Consider the following 16,740-nt stretch of genomic DNA (forward strand, 5'->3'; position numbering starts at 1 on the left):
TAGGGAGGTATGCCAGGTTCCTCATGAGGAACATCAGATCAGGATTTAAGGGAAAAAATGCTAGACCCTAGCCCCAAAAGCAACTTCCAAAAAGCATCTCTGAAGTTCAGAGCTAAATCTCTACAATACTTTCTCCTCCCTGGATCCAAAATGAACTTATCCTCTTCACAGGCGCTCTTGAGGATCTAGACAAAAGGGAATTGAGGCACCAAAGGGTGCAGAAAAGAAGTGCCAGGGACCTGTCATTTGGGTGGAAGATGAATAAGAGTTTGCAAATAATTGTTGTGAATTTCCTCAGAGGTCACTTAAAAAAAAAAATTCCCTGGGGACAAATTTCTTTACTTTCCAGCATAAACACCTCCAAGCCTGAAGGCAATATTTGTGTTAAAATTTACACATTTATGAGCACTTGTTTGATATATCTTTAGTTTATAATACATGAACACAAAATGAGTGAAAGACTTTTTGATGTGACAGGTCTTGCTCAGGCCCCAGTGTGGGTCTGTGAAACAGTATGTATGCTCATACATGTTGTTTCTTTGCTGTGTGTGTGAAGGCGCTTCCCTGGTGGTTCAGATGGTAAAGAATCTGCATATAGTGTAAGAGACCCAGGTTTGATCCCTGGTTCAGGAAGATCACCTGGAGAATTCTTGACTGGAGAATTTCATGGACAGAGGATCCTTGTGGGATACAGTCCATGGGGTTGTCTATGTGAAGAGTAGAGACCGAGTTAACTTCCCTGAGCCCCCAGTTTGTTTCTCTGGGTTTCCATTTTTTTCCATTTGTGAAATTCCAGGGTTGGAGTTGGTGAGCTCTAAACTTTGTTCCAACTCTACCAGTGATGATGAACCAGTTCTTTTAAATGATGTTCCGATTGCTATTAAACACATACTTTGTATTCCAGTCAGTCAGTATTTTTAGCAATATTGTAGGATTCTGCTGCAGGAAAATTGGTCATAATTGGGTATGCAATCATAAGTCAGATAAAATTAAGTTTTTTCGCTTTACAAAAACAATATGTGATTTGCAAAATAGTTTTGGAATAGTTGTAAATAATAAGCTCTGCTTATATATTTAAAATAAAGACATTTTTAATCCAAGTTTTCAGGAGAAGCAGAGTGTAAGGTAAAATACATACGCATCAAATAACAAAAATATAAATGTTTAATTGTCATAAAAATCATAGTATTTTGGAATGCTAAAGGAAAATTTCAATGCAACATCCTTATTTTTAAAAACAGGGGACTGTGGAACAAAAACGTTTACTTACCTGCTCAAGATCACTGGTAGTTAACAAAAGCTGTGTAAAAACATCAATCGCAGAATATTTTCCATATTTTTCTCTACTCATATTTTGGGACCACACCTCCTCATTTACTACTGAAGAAAAAAATCTCAGATGTTCAGTGCTTAAATTGAGGAATATTATTTGAGATAAAAATTAAAGTTATAAAGCAGGCTCATTTTCCTCCTGTGTGGACACACCACATTCTAATAATGTAAATAGTAAATTTGGATGCATTTAAAGTAATCTTACCTATGAGTTCCTTAATTTTGCTGAACTTTTAATTGCCACTGAAATAGCATAATTGCCAGCTATTCTTTTCTTAAATTAGTTTAGATTTTTATTTTTTCTATAAATAATATTATAATTTTTACAAGTACAGATTGATCTGTCAATAGTATATTTTCTTTTTTTAATTGAAGTACAGTTGATTTACAATATTTTCTAATACTGATATTCACTGAAATACCAGATATGCTTGTATTAGGAAGACTTGACTCTTGTTCCCAATTGTGCGTTTTATTTTATAATTCTTTTCTTGTTTTTGTATTAAATATGAAATAACCTCCCTTTGTAGAGTTATCAGTTTAAAGCGATGATTCAAAATTAATTATTAACACAAAGTACTAGTCAGTTTCAAGGCACATCACTTTATTTTTGCCATGGACCCCAGAGCTTGAAGTTAGCAGGGCTCTTTAAAACCAATGCTTCTAGCATTTCATTGACTCACACTAAATCGGTCCCTCGATCACCCAGTTAATTTTAACCTTGACCTCCCACAGCTGTACTGCCATACTCAGTCCGAAAAAACTCCCTGCTTCCACCCTTTCAGCCTCTCATGAAGCAATAGTGGAGAGGAAAAACACTACCCATTCCTTTAAGAAAGATTCCGCCTCCTCTCTCATAAGCAAGCGCCTAATGGTAATCGTGGAGTCTCTACCAGAGTCACACACTTTACTACTCGGCGTTGGGAGAAGCCGCCGCAGCCGCCGGTCTGAGGCTGCAGTGGGTTTCTGTGCAGCACTGCAGAATCCACACCTAGAAGATACACACGTCTACTGCCCTGGACACAAGAAAGCCTTGCATCCTAAGCGGGTAAGCAAATCTTTTATCCATTTTGTCCAGAAACTGTGGGAAATGGAGTGATCACGGGAAGGATTGCTCATCAGACATGCTTAAAATGGATTATGTTAATTTGTCTTCCTTTGGGGCGGGGGGAGGTCTAGATCTGTGACAGGCAAACGTCCTGTGCAGTGGAGACTATTGTCTGGTATGTACCCCTAACGCACTTTTGGGGGGCTATTCATAAACCGGCTAACCTTGATGCGTGCCAAGCTTCTTTTTTTTTTCATTTTTTGCTTTCTAAATGCAAGAAAACAACCAGCCACTCCCAATATCTCTCTCAAATACTGCAGATATTTTAAAATGCCAAATAAAATGACAGGCCAAGCATTTTCTAAATATTTTCTCCCCAAAGACAGGAAGCCTTCCCCACCATCCTTTAGGGGTATTTAAAAACCATGAGGCATGGTTAGATTTTGAGCATATGGGAGATGGTGGTAGACTAAAATTTCTATAGCTTTGGTCCAGTGGAGAGAGAAAGCGAGGATAAATGAATCACAGTTTGTGCCAAGACAAGATTCATTTTCCACACTTCATATGTGGGAAGAGGAAACTACATTTTAATTAGCACATTTTTAGGGAAGAGGGAGGGGATGAAGATGAGGGGGATGGCACGAAGTATTTGAGGGGGAAGAGAAGAGTGCAGAGGAGGAAGGAAATGAAGTGGACTGTCCCCAATGCCTTGGAAACGAAGGGAGATAAGGGTGGGGAATGAAGTTTGTTGTTGTGTGTTAGGGTTGGGTTGACTCAAGAGACCATGAATAACCAGAATGCCGCTCAGAGGGTGGGCTTGGGAGTGGATTTGTGTCCCTGCAGTACACGTATGCGGGAGGGGTGTGCAAGTCGTGGGTGGTAGAGGAAGGTGTGCGTTGCTGGGAGGTCTATTTCTAGGGTAGGTCTTGTCTGGGCGGAGGTGGGGGGGCAGTGTCACCTGTGGATGGATCCACATCCCTGCAAAGTTTACCCGGCCCCGAATTAATTTTCAAGGCTGGCAGTGCCTTGACTTTTCACTCCAAGAGATGAGCTCTCATAAGGTCTCAAGGCAAGGGGCCAAATTCTGGGTGAAGACCCTTGAGGCGTGCAAGTGGAGCTGATAGAGAGAGCCCCTGCTCCTCTGTGGAGGTGAGTAGGGGAAAGAGGCGCCCCCACAGGCAACTATGCTGAGAACGCCCAGGCCCCTCCTGTAAGGGGCGTCCGGAGGTTGAACCTTAGCAGTGGCCTCCCGCTGAAGACCCAGCAGCCAGTGTAGGCGGCCGAGATTGACTCTGAAAGCTGTGGCTCAGCGTCAGGAGCGTGGCCGGCGGCGGCGGGAGGTGGGGGCCTCGCTCCGGTTTGGGCGGGCGGCATTTCCAAGGCGCCCCTCCTATCCCTTGGAGTCGAGCTTCCGTCGGGGTCTTTTACACCTCCGACCCTCCCGCAAGGCACGCAACGGATCGAAGGTGTAGAGCTGGAGGAGGACGCTGAAGAGATGCCAGACAGCTGCCCCGCACCAGGCCCTCCCACATGCCAGGCCTGTAGGGCCCGGCGGCCGCGGCTTTAGAGACTGGGTGCAGGCGGGAGAGGAGGGGGCCGTAGGGGGCGGTACCAAGTCTCCGGAGGGGCCCGAGGGGCCGCGTTGGGGGCGGGGCCTTGAGGAGGCGGGGTCAGGAACATCCTGTGATTCCGAGGGGCGGGGCCAGGACGCTCGGGGACCCGAGGGGTGGGATCAGGGGCGTTCGGGGGCCGCGAGGGGGCGGGCTTGTGGGGGTGGAGCCAGAGGCGCCTGGGGGCCTAAGGGCGGAGCCTTGGGGCGGGGCCAGGGGACGCTCGAGGGGCTCTCGGCCAGTCCCGCCAGAGCGTGAGCCGCCTGCCGGTAACGGTCGCGGGGGCGCGGGGCGGGAGGGCAAAGAGAGGGGTTTATATTGTATTTTTTAAAAACGGAGAGCGAAAGCTAGAAGCATCGCGACCCAGGTGTCGCCGCTTCCTGCCTCTCAGGGCTCGGCGCCCAAGTCCCTCCCTCCTCACGCCCCCTCCCCTTCTGCCCTCCCCTTTGGAGCCGTGCGGCGCTTAAGAGGCGGCGGTGGAGGATCGCGCGGCCGCTGCAGTCCCGGCGGCCGCGGAGAAGGAGGGAGGGGAGCACAAAGCCGGCTGCGCGCTGCGAGGTAATCCTGAGGGGAGAGAAGGCGCGGCCTTTCCGCCGCTTCTCGCGGCGGGGACGGCAGGCGCCAGCGCGGGCTGGGCTGCGGGGACCCTTCCAAGGGGGTCGCGCGGGGGTTGGATTGCGGCGACTTGCTGGGCCGAGGGGACTTTGCTATTGGCTGCCCCTGCAGCCTCAGGTGAACCCTTCTCCCTCCGGGACTGGAACGGGAGCCTCGGGCGAGGAAGGTGGACCTGCAGGGGAGGATCTCGGGGCGCCGCGGGGTGGGCCCGAGTCTTTCGGGCGTCCTCTGATTTCTCCCAGAGGACGGGAAGTTCTAAAAACCAAGAAGTGGCCGAAGCTTCGGGATCCGAGGGACCTTAAGCTCTAGAGGTGCGCTCCAGGAGGGTTGGGAGGTTCCCGCGCTCGGAAAAAGGTGGAGGTAAGGGAGGAAGTGTTGGTTTGTTTTCCTCGTTAAAAAAAACTCCTGTTACCAAGTTGAGAGTATTCAACCAAACCTTTCTCCCGTAATCTGTGTCCCCATCCCCCCGACACACACCCACCCACCCCACCCCTACAAATGTATACACGTTAGGTTGTGCTTCCTGCCCGGGGTGACAGGCAAGAGTTGGCTGCAGGTCGGGTTAGCTGGTGTTTAGGGGCGTCCAGGCTGTTTGGAGGTATGCCATCCTAGCTGAGGCAAGACCACAGAGACAGGTAGAATAAGCTAGGCCTCTAGTAAAATAGCAAGAATGGCCTCAGGTAAACTTTCTTTGTTGGAGAGATTTAATTGCAAGTAGGTGCCCGTTTAAAATGGGAGCGTGAGTAAATCCTCTAATTTCTTTGGCACATGTGCTGTTGTAATTGACCTGCTGGAGTGGTGTGGAGAGAAATGGAATTTAAATCAACCAAGAGGCTTTGAGTGGGGATTTATATGCAGGTTTGGTGAGGGAGTTGATAAGATTTGGGGGGTAGGAATCAGCTACATTTTAAAGGTGCATGAACTTTTTTATGTTATGACACTTTAGATTTAGCAGTATGAAATGTTTGCTTTTCTTGAAATGGAGTGCATCAGCACCATGCTGGGTACACCCTACTTTGGGCTTTGGAGGACTTCTAATTAGATTATTAAAGGGAGTAAAATAAGAATACCGTAATTTGTCGTTTTTAAATAAGATGCTTGACTATTTTGTTAAAGGAAAAAAAAGGTAATTAAGATATGGGACCCATTCATTTATAGGGTTAAGTTACTTTTGGAGCATATGTATAAAGTTTGGATATCTAAAAGTCTCCATTGCATTGTAATTGCACTGTAACTCATTTTCCTCTGCTTAAATTGAGCAGATTACCTTTGCAAAGGGAAGGCCAGGGGGAAAAAAGGCCACTTTTGCTATATTTAAGTGTTACTCTTTCCGAAGAGTTCAGTCTCTGCTCTTAAAACTCTAAATTGACTGAAAAATGTTGGCAATAGTTGCTTTTAAAGAAAAAAATGGATATGTCTCTTTTGAATGTTAAACATAATTTGAGCTCTTGAGATAGTTGGTTATGAGGAATTCAATAAGTTGCAGCTTTTTTACATGTTATAAGGAAATGTTTGTTGGTAGACATATGACACAGGTGGTCATAAGACATCTAGGAACTATTTTGCATGATAGATTGTATTTTCACAGTATGTTTTACATTCTGAAAATGAATGAGAAAATGATATTGCACACTTTGCTATTTCTAACCCCCTTTTCAATAATGTTACACCGGTGTGAATGCGGGTTCTGCTCAGTGATGTTTAAAGTGTGGATGTGGTCTTTGTAAAACCAGAATGTCTTTTGATACTAAGAGGACATAGCATCAGCCCACCTCCTACACGCAATCCTGAAACCTGAATGCAGAGTAGGGCCCAACCTCTGAAGTTGTGAGCGCTCCTGAAGTAGGTTTCTTGTGCCTGCCTGTTTTTGTTACACTTAAGCCTATGCAGATTGTTAGCTGTTTAATCTCTGCCATCTCAAAGTAGTTGACTAGCAGTACTGGGCAACACTTACGTATGTCATCAGAGTACAGGAAATTTTATTTCGAGAAAGAAATCATATTAAAATCATAAAAACCCAACTCGGAACAAACTGGGTTTGTAAAATGCTGGGAGTGATACTATCAGAACCTTATGAGTTCTTATATATAAAGTGCTTAGAATATAGTTTGGTACTCAGTGTTTTGTGTGTTTATCAGCATCACTATAAGGTTACTTTTTTTGAAGGTGGTTATATCATGCGTCCCAGCAAGTGAAGACTCAGCAAATACTTGTAACAGCCAATATTATTGTTCTACCTCTGTGCCAGGCACAGACTTTTATATGTTTAATCCTCATAACAACCCAATGCGTAAACAGACATAAAGGTTTAAGTATTTTGTATAGCTCCTAGGCACAGACTGGCTGGTTCTGAACCCAGAGCCTGATTTGAAAGTGAGTCCACATAACCAGTAACCCCTGCTGCTATTAAACTCGGGGTAATACCTGCAAATGAATGAAGTATCTTCACAGGGTCTCCAAGACTCCAACTGTGCGTATGCCTTGTTTAGCAACACCCTCCTGTATTAATATCCCCAAGATGTGTTTAAATCTGAAGGGCGATAATCAATCTGCATTAAGTAGAATCACTTTTTGACTTTGGAAGAGGATTCTCTTTTCACATGACATATGTGTAGCTTGAATGCTAGAATGTGGGCTCTACTGTGTTATCTTTTTAATTACTGAAGATTCAAGTCTTTTTTTGTTGTTCTTTGAGCTTGCCAGATGTGTAGGGCCCCAGCTGGTCCAACAGGCTCTTTGTTGATTCTAGTTCTGCACTAAGTCAGTAGGCTTGATCTTCTGATTATCAACACTGCATCGGCCTGAGGTGAATATTAACTTCAGTTTGTTCAAAATTCCACCTGAGTTACCTTTTACAATTAGCTGTAAGTGGCTTTTACTTTGTCACTCCCATTCCTCAAGGACCTCTGTGTAGCTGCTTCACCAGTGTCGTTGATAGGTCAAGCCAGTTAATTATAACCTAAATTAGTAGCTGTTTTGAAGTAATGTTTAGGATTACTATTGTAGAGATTAAATATGTCCTTTGTTGGCAGTTTAGTGAAAGGTAATATTAGGGGGCAGTGTTTAAAAACAGCATTCAAAAAATAAAATAAAAACAGCATCTGTTGAATTAAGAGAGCTCAAACTGTATTGAAGACACAGGCTACTAATATGTTCCTCACACTAAATAAACACGCGTTTTTCTGATATTAAAATTCAGTGCTGTTTCAGATTCCTTTGGAAATATTAAACATGTAGAATTTGAATAGAAAACATTTAAATGTTTAATCAAGAGTACTTTCTTTTAGACGTAAACTATTTGAAATTAATTGAGCAGTCATAGACTGTGGCTAGTCATTGAGATTCAAAATGGGTGCCCTAATACTTTATTTCATGTCTTCTGTTAATGCTTAATCATTTGATCTTGGGGTATGTGCCCTAGTATTTCTAGATGAGATTGTTATGAGATATTTCAGGTCTTGCTAGTGACTAAATTCTTTTGGCCAAAAGCCAAGACAGTCTCAAATTTTTACTGCAGTGGGTTGCGTATATTAAGAATCCTCTTTAAATCATACAGGTTAGCAGTGTTTCATTGACTGTGGCTTGAAAGAAAAAGTTTGTTATCCCTTGTATATCCCTTATGTCTAATATGTTAGATGAATTTGATTAGTTTTTTTTTTTTCCTAGCAGTAGCTAGTTATGGACACACATATGTAACCATACTACTTGGAGGATGCTCTTCCTTTCAGGTTAATTACAAAATGATTCACCTGGCATTCATGTAGTGATTATTTGACTATCAACGCATGCATAGAACAGTTTTAAGTGAAATTAACTGAAAGTGTTAAAGTATTAGAGAAAAAGATGTGTGTGGGTTTTTTGTTTCATGTGTATTTTAATGTTGATCTCTTATATGTGGACTAATCACAAAATCAAGCTCAAAAGTAAGTTAATTACACAATTGAAAACATACTTGAACGTTAAAGTACCGTTTAACTTACTGTAAAGTCTTAGAAGATAGCATAGATAATGAGAATCAGAGTCTTTTGTTTTCTTTAAATGATTTTCTTGTTGGGTATCTTTGAAAAGTAGCTTTCAGGTTTCTAGGACATGACTTACTACACTGAAGGAGCAATTTTAAAAAGAGTATCCTAGAAACCTTAAATAATAAATGTGGCTTTCATAATTGTCTAGCATAACTTAAAAACTAGTTGCTTGACCTCCAAAAAGTATAAAAATGGATGAAACTCATGCTTGATGTTTGAAGGCTTTTTGTTTTTGTAAATTTCCTTCCTAGGAAGATTGTATAGACTGGTTTTTAACTATGCCAGAGCTGAATTATTATTATAAAATATGTTTGCTAAGTCGCTTTGGTTGTGTCCAACTCTGTGCGACCCTATGGACTGCAGCCCACCAGGCTCCTTTGTCCATGGGATTCTCCAGGCAAGAAGACTGGAGTGGGTTGCCATTTCCTTCTCCAGTGTGTTTAGTCTTTGACATATAATTATATCTTTATAATGAGGTGAGATCTCAGTTGATTTTACCTAATGTCAGGCTGATCTGTCTCAGCACTGTATATACTTTACAATTACTTGTTTTAAAAGTTGGTTTTAGTAAGCTTAATTGGAAATGGTAAGACTTCCTGATATAAAATGAACTTTGAAACCTCTTGTTTTAAATTGCCTGAAACTGGACCTGAGGATATTGGTATGTAGCAGTACATTAACTAGCATTTAAGACTGCTACTGACTCAAACTAGACTAGAGTTTGAAGATTGGGTTATGAAGCTCACTTTTTCTGCTGCAGACATACTGACCTCCATAAGATAAAAAACTTCCCACAACCAGCCAACCAGGGGGTGAAACACTTTTTGGAAACTTAAGGGCAGTAATAACAACTTACATTCTTAAAACCAGTGTTTCAAGAAGCACACTGTATTTCAAATTTTCAAAATTTAATGCTCACAACGTTCATTAAGGGAAGTAATATAAAAAACTTAACTCTAAGTAACATACATGGAATTCTTGCTTTATTCCTTTTGCTAATTCTCATATCTCTTTGAATTTGTTCTTGTAATTTTTCACTCCCCCATCCCCCACCAAAGAAGTGCTTACTTCGGATGGAAGAGGAAAGGACAGTGCAGGTGTGAGTTCAGGAGCCTGTTTAATTCAGCTCCCAGGGCTATTGGTTGTTTGCTAGGGGAGCTGGAATTTCAACAATGTAGAAAGCAGTCAGGTTGGAGCAGTGCTGAGTTTTATCAGTATCTTGGGGACTTAGTCTGTGCCTTTAATTTGTCACCGTCAGCAGTGTTTCTGTGAAGTTCTTCCACAATGGCTCAGCTCATCCTGTGCGAGAAGAGAATAGCATTTCCTTTCCCTTTTCCATACAATATTCTTGTCCTGTCATCTTTGGATCCGCTGGAATGACTCCATGCCATGGCAAAGAGATAGGTTTCCTCAGTATCCTCGTGGAGAAGGTAATTAGGCTTATTTGGTACATCTAAAGAGGTATATTTTGGGATCAAGGCCTCCCCGGGGATCCCTTTTTTAATCCTTCAGAAATTAGAGCCAGCAACTGTTAGCTGCATTGTTCCTTCTAATCTCCTTTGTCTTATTAGTACATAAGGAAAAGATTCTGTGAGGTCAGCCTTTTATTATCTGAGGAAGTGTTTAGGGAAGGGTGGTGATGGTCAGAGCTCAAGTGGAGCTGTGAATGGGCTTAGATGCACAGGGTGAAAGTGGACAGGGGGACGAGATGGTTACTGAAATTGATATGTTTTCCCTATTTCTTATCCCCACTCCCAGTGCTTTTTTTTTCCTTTTTAAAGATTTAAAACCATGTTCCTCTTACCTTGCCTTTCTCCTTTGACTTCTTTTTTTTTTTTTTTTTGGCCAGGACTGAGTTTTAGCTTAACTAGAAAAGGTGGAATTTTTAAGGTGATCATTGAAAAGTTTGGCGTTCACCTGGAGGTTACACTAAAAAGAATTTCCTTCTGTTTCTGTCCACAACTGTATGCTTTTTAATTAAAAAAAAAAAAGTCTGAAACAGAAGTGTGGGAAACCTTACTTATCATTAATAATTGGGAACTATTATGTATTAAAGTAAAAGACAGATTAATGAATCAGAAATATGTATTTGTTTTTTGGAAAATTAGATGTACAGTAATTTTGTATTAGGATGTTTGATTCTTTTTAAGTGGGTATCAAAAATTATATGAATTTTTTAAACCAAAAATGTTGAAAGTAATATGAAAGTAATACATCTTTCATTAGTCCTAGTGAATGTTGATAATGACAAAATCACAGTTTTCCAAACACTGTGCTGTCTTGAATACCTTAATGAGATTTGATAGACAAGATTTGATCAGTAGCCACTGAAAGGCCATTACCTCTGTATTAGGGAAAACGTTTTATGCCTGAATAAAAAAGTATAGAAAAGGCTCTGAGAAGCCGATTACTTGGTAATCACCTGTTAAGGTGATTTTATTAATATTGTGTTTGATGTTTTGTAATCTGAATTTCCCTGGGCTCTTTAAAAGTGTCTGGTTGGACCATCAACTTTTGATGAATGAGTTTCTGGAGGGATTGTGATGGCCAGTTAGGAGCTTTGAAGAGAGAATCCCTGCTTTGTATCACACCTGAATGTCATAGAACATGCTTCTTGGCATGTGTGTAATTTGGGCTCAAAGGGAAGAGTGCCATCTACTGAATGAATGGCCAGCATCAAGTTGAGCAACCCCAAGTTTTTGTTGCAGAACTTTCAACTGGCTTCTGGAGAAACCAGACTCAGCTTCATCAAAGAATTTGACAGGATCGTAACACCAAGTGGAATTGTTGTTTGCTTAATTTTAATTATGCTTGCCTGCAGGAGGCCGGAACACATGATGAAGAACTAATTCACTGCCTGTTGAAATGCAAGGGGAAAGGAGAAACTTGAAAAAGTTGCTTGGACGTCATCTTAAAAAATAGTCTAGCAACGGTTAAATCATTGTTAAATTAAAAATGGTAAAGAATTGTTTTAGTGAGACATGTTTCATTAGTAGCACTGGTTATTGATGGCTCATGCAGACAATAATGCTGTTGTTTAAAATTTGGACTTCAAATCTTCAGTCATTTGTTTAACTGGAGGTAAGGGTTTTAAAAGTATTTGAGTAATTTGGTTAGTTTTTCTCTCTTGCCTTTTTCTTTGTCTCTGGTTCTAAGGCAGATTCCTGCTTGAGTGAATTCTGTGTTTTGAAGTGGATTTTGTTGCTGTTTTGGCTTACTCAAGTGGTCTCCTGTTTTGTTTTTTGTCATGTGTTCCCTCACTTCCAGAAACTGCTTATGGTCATAGCCAAGGGTAGAACTGGAGGTAGTAGAACCAGGTATGGGTCAGGAGTGGAGATTTATGATACCTGGGACAGACCTGTCAGAGCCAGACAAGAGGGAATTGAAAGGAAGCTTTGAAATTATTTTGGTAAGAAGGATATCTTTGTTATGTATCTATTATATATAATTACTTAATCAGTAACCACTTTTCTCAGCCTTAAAACCTGCCAAGGATCCTGTTAAGCACTTTACATAAATTATCTGAAGTTAAGTAACTTGCTCAAGATCATACAGTTAATGAGTGACAGAACCAAGACTTGAGCCCAGGGCTAATTCCTTTAAACTCCCTGCTCACCTGCTCTTTATTTAAGCTCATTCTTATTGGTAACTGCACAAAAGACTAGAACTGAGATCACAATGGTATTTCTACCTTTGCTGGAAAATATTGGTGGTTTTTGCTTGTTTGTTTGAAGAAGGTGATAAAATGGTTAAATAGGATTGAGATTTCAGTAGAATTAGGAAATACATGAGAGATGAACTTTCAAATATTTGGTTTGTCTATAATATTCATTTCTTTGTTCCTTTTGCTATAATATTAACTTAAAACCACAAGAAAAGTTCATTATTGAAGCATTGAAGTGAATTGTTTCACGTTGCTTAAAATCTGCTGCTGCTTGGAAAGAAAGGTTGAGTTAATGAAGGATTTTATGTTTGATTTGGGAGAGGGAGTAGGATGGGGATAGGTAGGGATTTGTTAGTCTTTCTGTATTTCAGTTCAGTCACAGTTGTATCCGACTCTTTGCGACCCCATGGACTGCAGCACCCCAGGCTTCCTTGTCCGTCACCAACTCCTGGAACCTACTCAAACTCCTGTCCATTGATGCCATCCAACCATTTCATCCTCTGTCGTCCCCTTCTCCTCCTGCCTTCAGTCTTTCCCAGCATCAGAGTCTTTTCAGATGAGTCAGTTCTTTGCATCAGGTGGCCAGAGTATTGGAGTTTCAGCTTCAGCATCAGTCCTTCTGTGTTTTGCTTGCTCCTAAATAGTTTTAGGTTGTAGTACTTTTTGATATCGCGGTAATATTTCGTGTCCACAGCACAGTGAAGTTCAACCATGTGCAGTCCGAGGTCCTGGGGTAACCTCAGCTTCTTGTGCACATCGGGTAAGCTCTCTAGACCAGATAAGTACCATCTTAACATACCGTTGTGTAGTTAGACTTTTGAATGCATGTATTCTCTGTTAAAAGATATTTTACACCTGACTAATACTGAGTATGTTTTTGGTACACAAATATATTTTAACCTTAAAATATGTTTTGACCTTAAAAGGCATCCTTATTACTTTAAAAGCATGGAAATAGTTATTTTGGTATAATACAAAGCTTCTGAAATTACAGTTCAGTCATGGTTGTGCTGTGTATTCTAAAACCCAATTGCTCTTTTATAATTTCTGACTTTTTCCCTTCATATGTAGAAACATTACGCTTTATTGTCTGGAAAATCCTCTTAGGAATATCAATTATGTAACTCTTTGAGATTCTGACTCTCTATCCAGTCAAGCATTAAAAAAAAGCCAGCAACAACTAAGATGACTATACAAAAGATGTTACTTGCCAGTGTATGATGAATGCTACAGGTACAGATAACAAATGCTATAGGTCATCTGATCAAGAAAAGAGCACCATGGATAGAACAGTCAGAAAAAGGTCCCCAGGAAAGAAGTATAAGGGTGGTCCTTTAAAGGCATGGTAGAGTTTCACTAGATGCAGACCATGGAAAGGGTTTTGGCAAGAAATTTCTGACTATGAAAAAAGTAATCCTTTGGGACTTCCCTGGTAGTCCAGTGGCAAAGATTCCATGCTCCCAAAGCAGGGAGCCTAGGTTTGATCCCTGGTCAGGGAACTGGATCCCGCGTGTGGCAACTAAGACCTGGTGCAGCCAAATAAATAAATATTTGAAAAAATAGTAATCCTTTTTCCTGTAGCACGCTGGAGATAGTTTATAATCATGGTCACTGTAAGGCACTTGAAGGCTATTACATACCCTATGAGAAACAGTGCCGAGGACACACTGCCGAGGCAGTGTGTTAGAATATTGCAGGGCAAGGAGGAGAGGGTGGTAGGCGTGGTGAAAATCATGAACCTTTTAAAAATTGTTCCCTCTGGACCTCATGTGAAAATAATTGATTCGTAGAAACATCTTTATACTGCTATTTGAAGCCAGTAATGCTTAGGAAAGTTGGTACTTGCAAAAAGACTTTAGAAGTCCTCATCATTCCCAACACTGGACAATGAAAGCCTCCTTTGGGGAAAAGGTGTATATTTTTCTTAAATCTAAATTCATCCATCGTTTAGTTTGTTTGCTGAATACTGGAGTATGGTTTTGCTGATGGCTCTGTTATAACTTTTGGATCCAACATGTGGATAGATGGTGTTGCTGATACTGAGATATAATAATTTTGACTTAATTTTTGTGACTATCTTGTTTTGGATACTTGAAAATTTGTCCCAATTGTCTGAATTCTCTTAGATTTGGTAACATTTATCACTTACTATTTGAAAAATATTAGTATAATTAACTATTCAAGTTATTTTGAGCAAGTCCCTGTTTTTTTTTCACTGTAGTTTTTAAAATAAAATGTGAGGGGTTGAGATCATTTTAAGATCCATTTTAGTTTGAAGAGGCTGTGATTGTAGTTCTTAGAAAGGTGAGTTTACCAATTAGTGGTTTTAGTTGAAAGGTGGCTAAGAAACATATGATCGTACTGTGTGAAGGCCCTGGGACTAGGTCTGATAGAAGGCTGTGAAGGTCCTGGGACTAGGTCTGATAGAAGGCTAAGACAACCCCTTGTCTCTTTGTGTATGTGGTAGCTGAGAAAAGGACATCATCATTCCAGGAACTTGTCCATTCCCAGAGTTTCTTTCAGTTCTTCAGAAGCTAAGGGCCCATGGCAATGGACAGTGGATAGATCCTCTTTGAAAACAATGAAATAGTCAAGGATAGTAACTTTCCCTAAAGCCAACTAGGCTTTGGGAAACATTGAACTTTTGTTTCAACTAGAAACATTGAACCTTTTTTTTAGAAATGTACTTTCCTTTCACATCACAACTGTATTATGTTTTGGTATATTAGTTCCTCATAAATTTTTCTCTTACCTTTCTTTAGCTTTTCTGAGCAGCTTTATGCTTCCTTTTGCTTGTTCATTTATGCATTAAACAAATATTTATTGAGCACTTACTATGTGCTAGATCCTCTTCTAAGTGCTGGGAATATAGCAGTGAGCAAAACAAATAAACTCTCTTGCCCTAATGGAGTTTATATTCTTGGGGGTAAAGAAAAATAAATAAGTAAAATATATATTGTATTGATAGAAATATTTTGGAGAAATATAGAAGGGGGAAAGGAGATAAAGGAAGTGTTTGGGGGCAATGACAAATTTAAGTGGCCAGAGGAAGTCCTTACTAAGAAACTGACATGTATGCAAAGACCTAAAGAAGGTAAGGGAGTGGATACAATCGGTACTTTGTGGGTTCTGCATCTGCAGATTAAATCAACCACGGACCAAAAATATTTGGGAAAAACAATTCCAGAAAGTTCCAAAAATCAAAACTTGAATTTGCTGTGTGCCAGGGCTTCCTTCCCTGGTGGCACAGATGGTAAAGAATCTCAGATGGCAGTGCAGGAGACCTGGGTTCAGTCCCTGGGTTAGGAAAATCCCCTGGAGAAGGAAATGGCAACCCACTCCAGTATTCTTGCCTGGAGAATCCCACAGACAGAGGTGCCTTGTGGGTACAGTTCAGGGGGTTGCAGAGAGTCAGACAGGACTGAGCGAGTCACACTTTCCCTTTCAGAGCCTATTTGCATATCATTTACATAGTATTTATAACTTTACATAGCATTTACATTGGATTAGGCATTAAAGGTAATCTAGAGATGATTTAAAGTGTATAGGAAGATGTGCAGGGCTATATGCAAATATTAGGCCATTTTATATAAAGGACTTGTGCATCCACAGATTTTGGTATCACTAGGATCCTGGAACAAATCCCCCTTGAGTACCAAGAGAACTGTGTGTGATACCAAGGGGGAGGTCATGGCAGGCAGAGGGAATGCCAAGCAAACGCCTTGGGGCCCAAGGGTGTCTGGTATGGATGAAACAAAATGGGGGATGGATGTTGGGAAGCCACTGATGACTGTTAGAAGTGGGACATAATCTGACATATATTTTGCAAGGGTTATTTGGTTGTGTTTTGACACTCGATCATGGTGGTACAGTAATCTTGGTGAGAGATTGCTCTGGTAGAGGTGGTGAGATTTGAGTGGATTCTGAATGTAGTGTTCAGACAATAGAACCAATATGATTTACTGACTAGGATGTGGAGTATAGTATATATGTGAGAGTATAGTATATACATGAGAGAAAGGAGTCAAACGACACCAAGTTTTGGGGTGTAGGTAAAAGTTTGCAGGACGAATAATTTTGACCAGGAGGAATAATTTGGGGAGTAGAAAAGAGTAGAAATTCAGTTTGAGACATAGTAAGTTTGAAATGTCTATGAGAGATGTTGGAGTAGAAGATTCTGTGAGTGAAGATCAGTGTCTAGTTACTGACTGACTGTATAAAATTGGGAGTTATTATTTTCCTCTTTCATTTAAAATATTTGCATATTTAATCCCTTTGATGACTGGACTTTGCTGTAGTAAGGGTTTGATTTGTTGCTATACATCTTTATTCTTTGAAGGGGTTTAATCTTAATCTGTCCTGTAAAATCTTGGATTTGCTTTAACTTCTAAGGACCCTGAATCCCAAAGGAAATCTTTTCCTCTAGGGTAGAACAATTTACTTTTT

General features: G+C 40.8%; 1 protein-coding gene across 6 annotated transcripts in view; it reads left to right on the top strand.

Annotated features, from left to right (window-relative positions):
- Positions 1–2,154: 2,154 nt before the first annotated feature.
- The window catches only part of ADD3 (adducin 3), a 127,672-nt gene continuing 113,086 nt past the window's right edge, over positions 2,155–16,740 (top strand). For 2 of the 6 annotated variants that reach the window (XM_065923292.1, XM_065923297.1), the window contains exon 1: positions 2,155–2,380. The gene's annotated coding sequence lies outside the window, so the exon portion shown is untranslated. Of the gene's footprint in view, positions 2,381–4,270; positions 4,549–4,864; positions 4,966–16,740 lie in introns of those variants that run through there. The other 4 variants (XM_065923290.1, XM_065923296.1, XM_065923298.1 and 1 more) reach the window with 3 other exon arrangements.

The sequence above is a fragment of the Muntiacus reevesi genome, chromosome 2 (assembly GCF_963930625.1).
Source record: "Muntiacus reevesi chromosome 2, mMunRee1.1, whole genome shotgun sequence".
In the NCBI taxonomy this organism is placed as follows: Eukaryota; Metazoa; Chordata; class Mammalia; order Artiodactyla; family Cervidae; genus Muntiacus; species Muntiacus reevesi.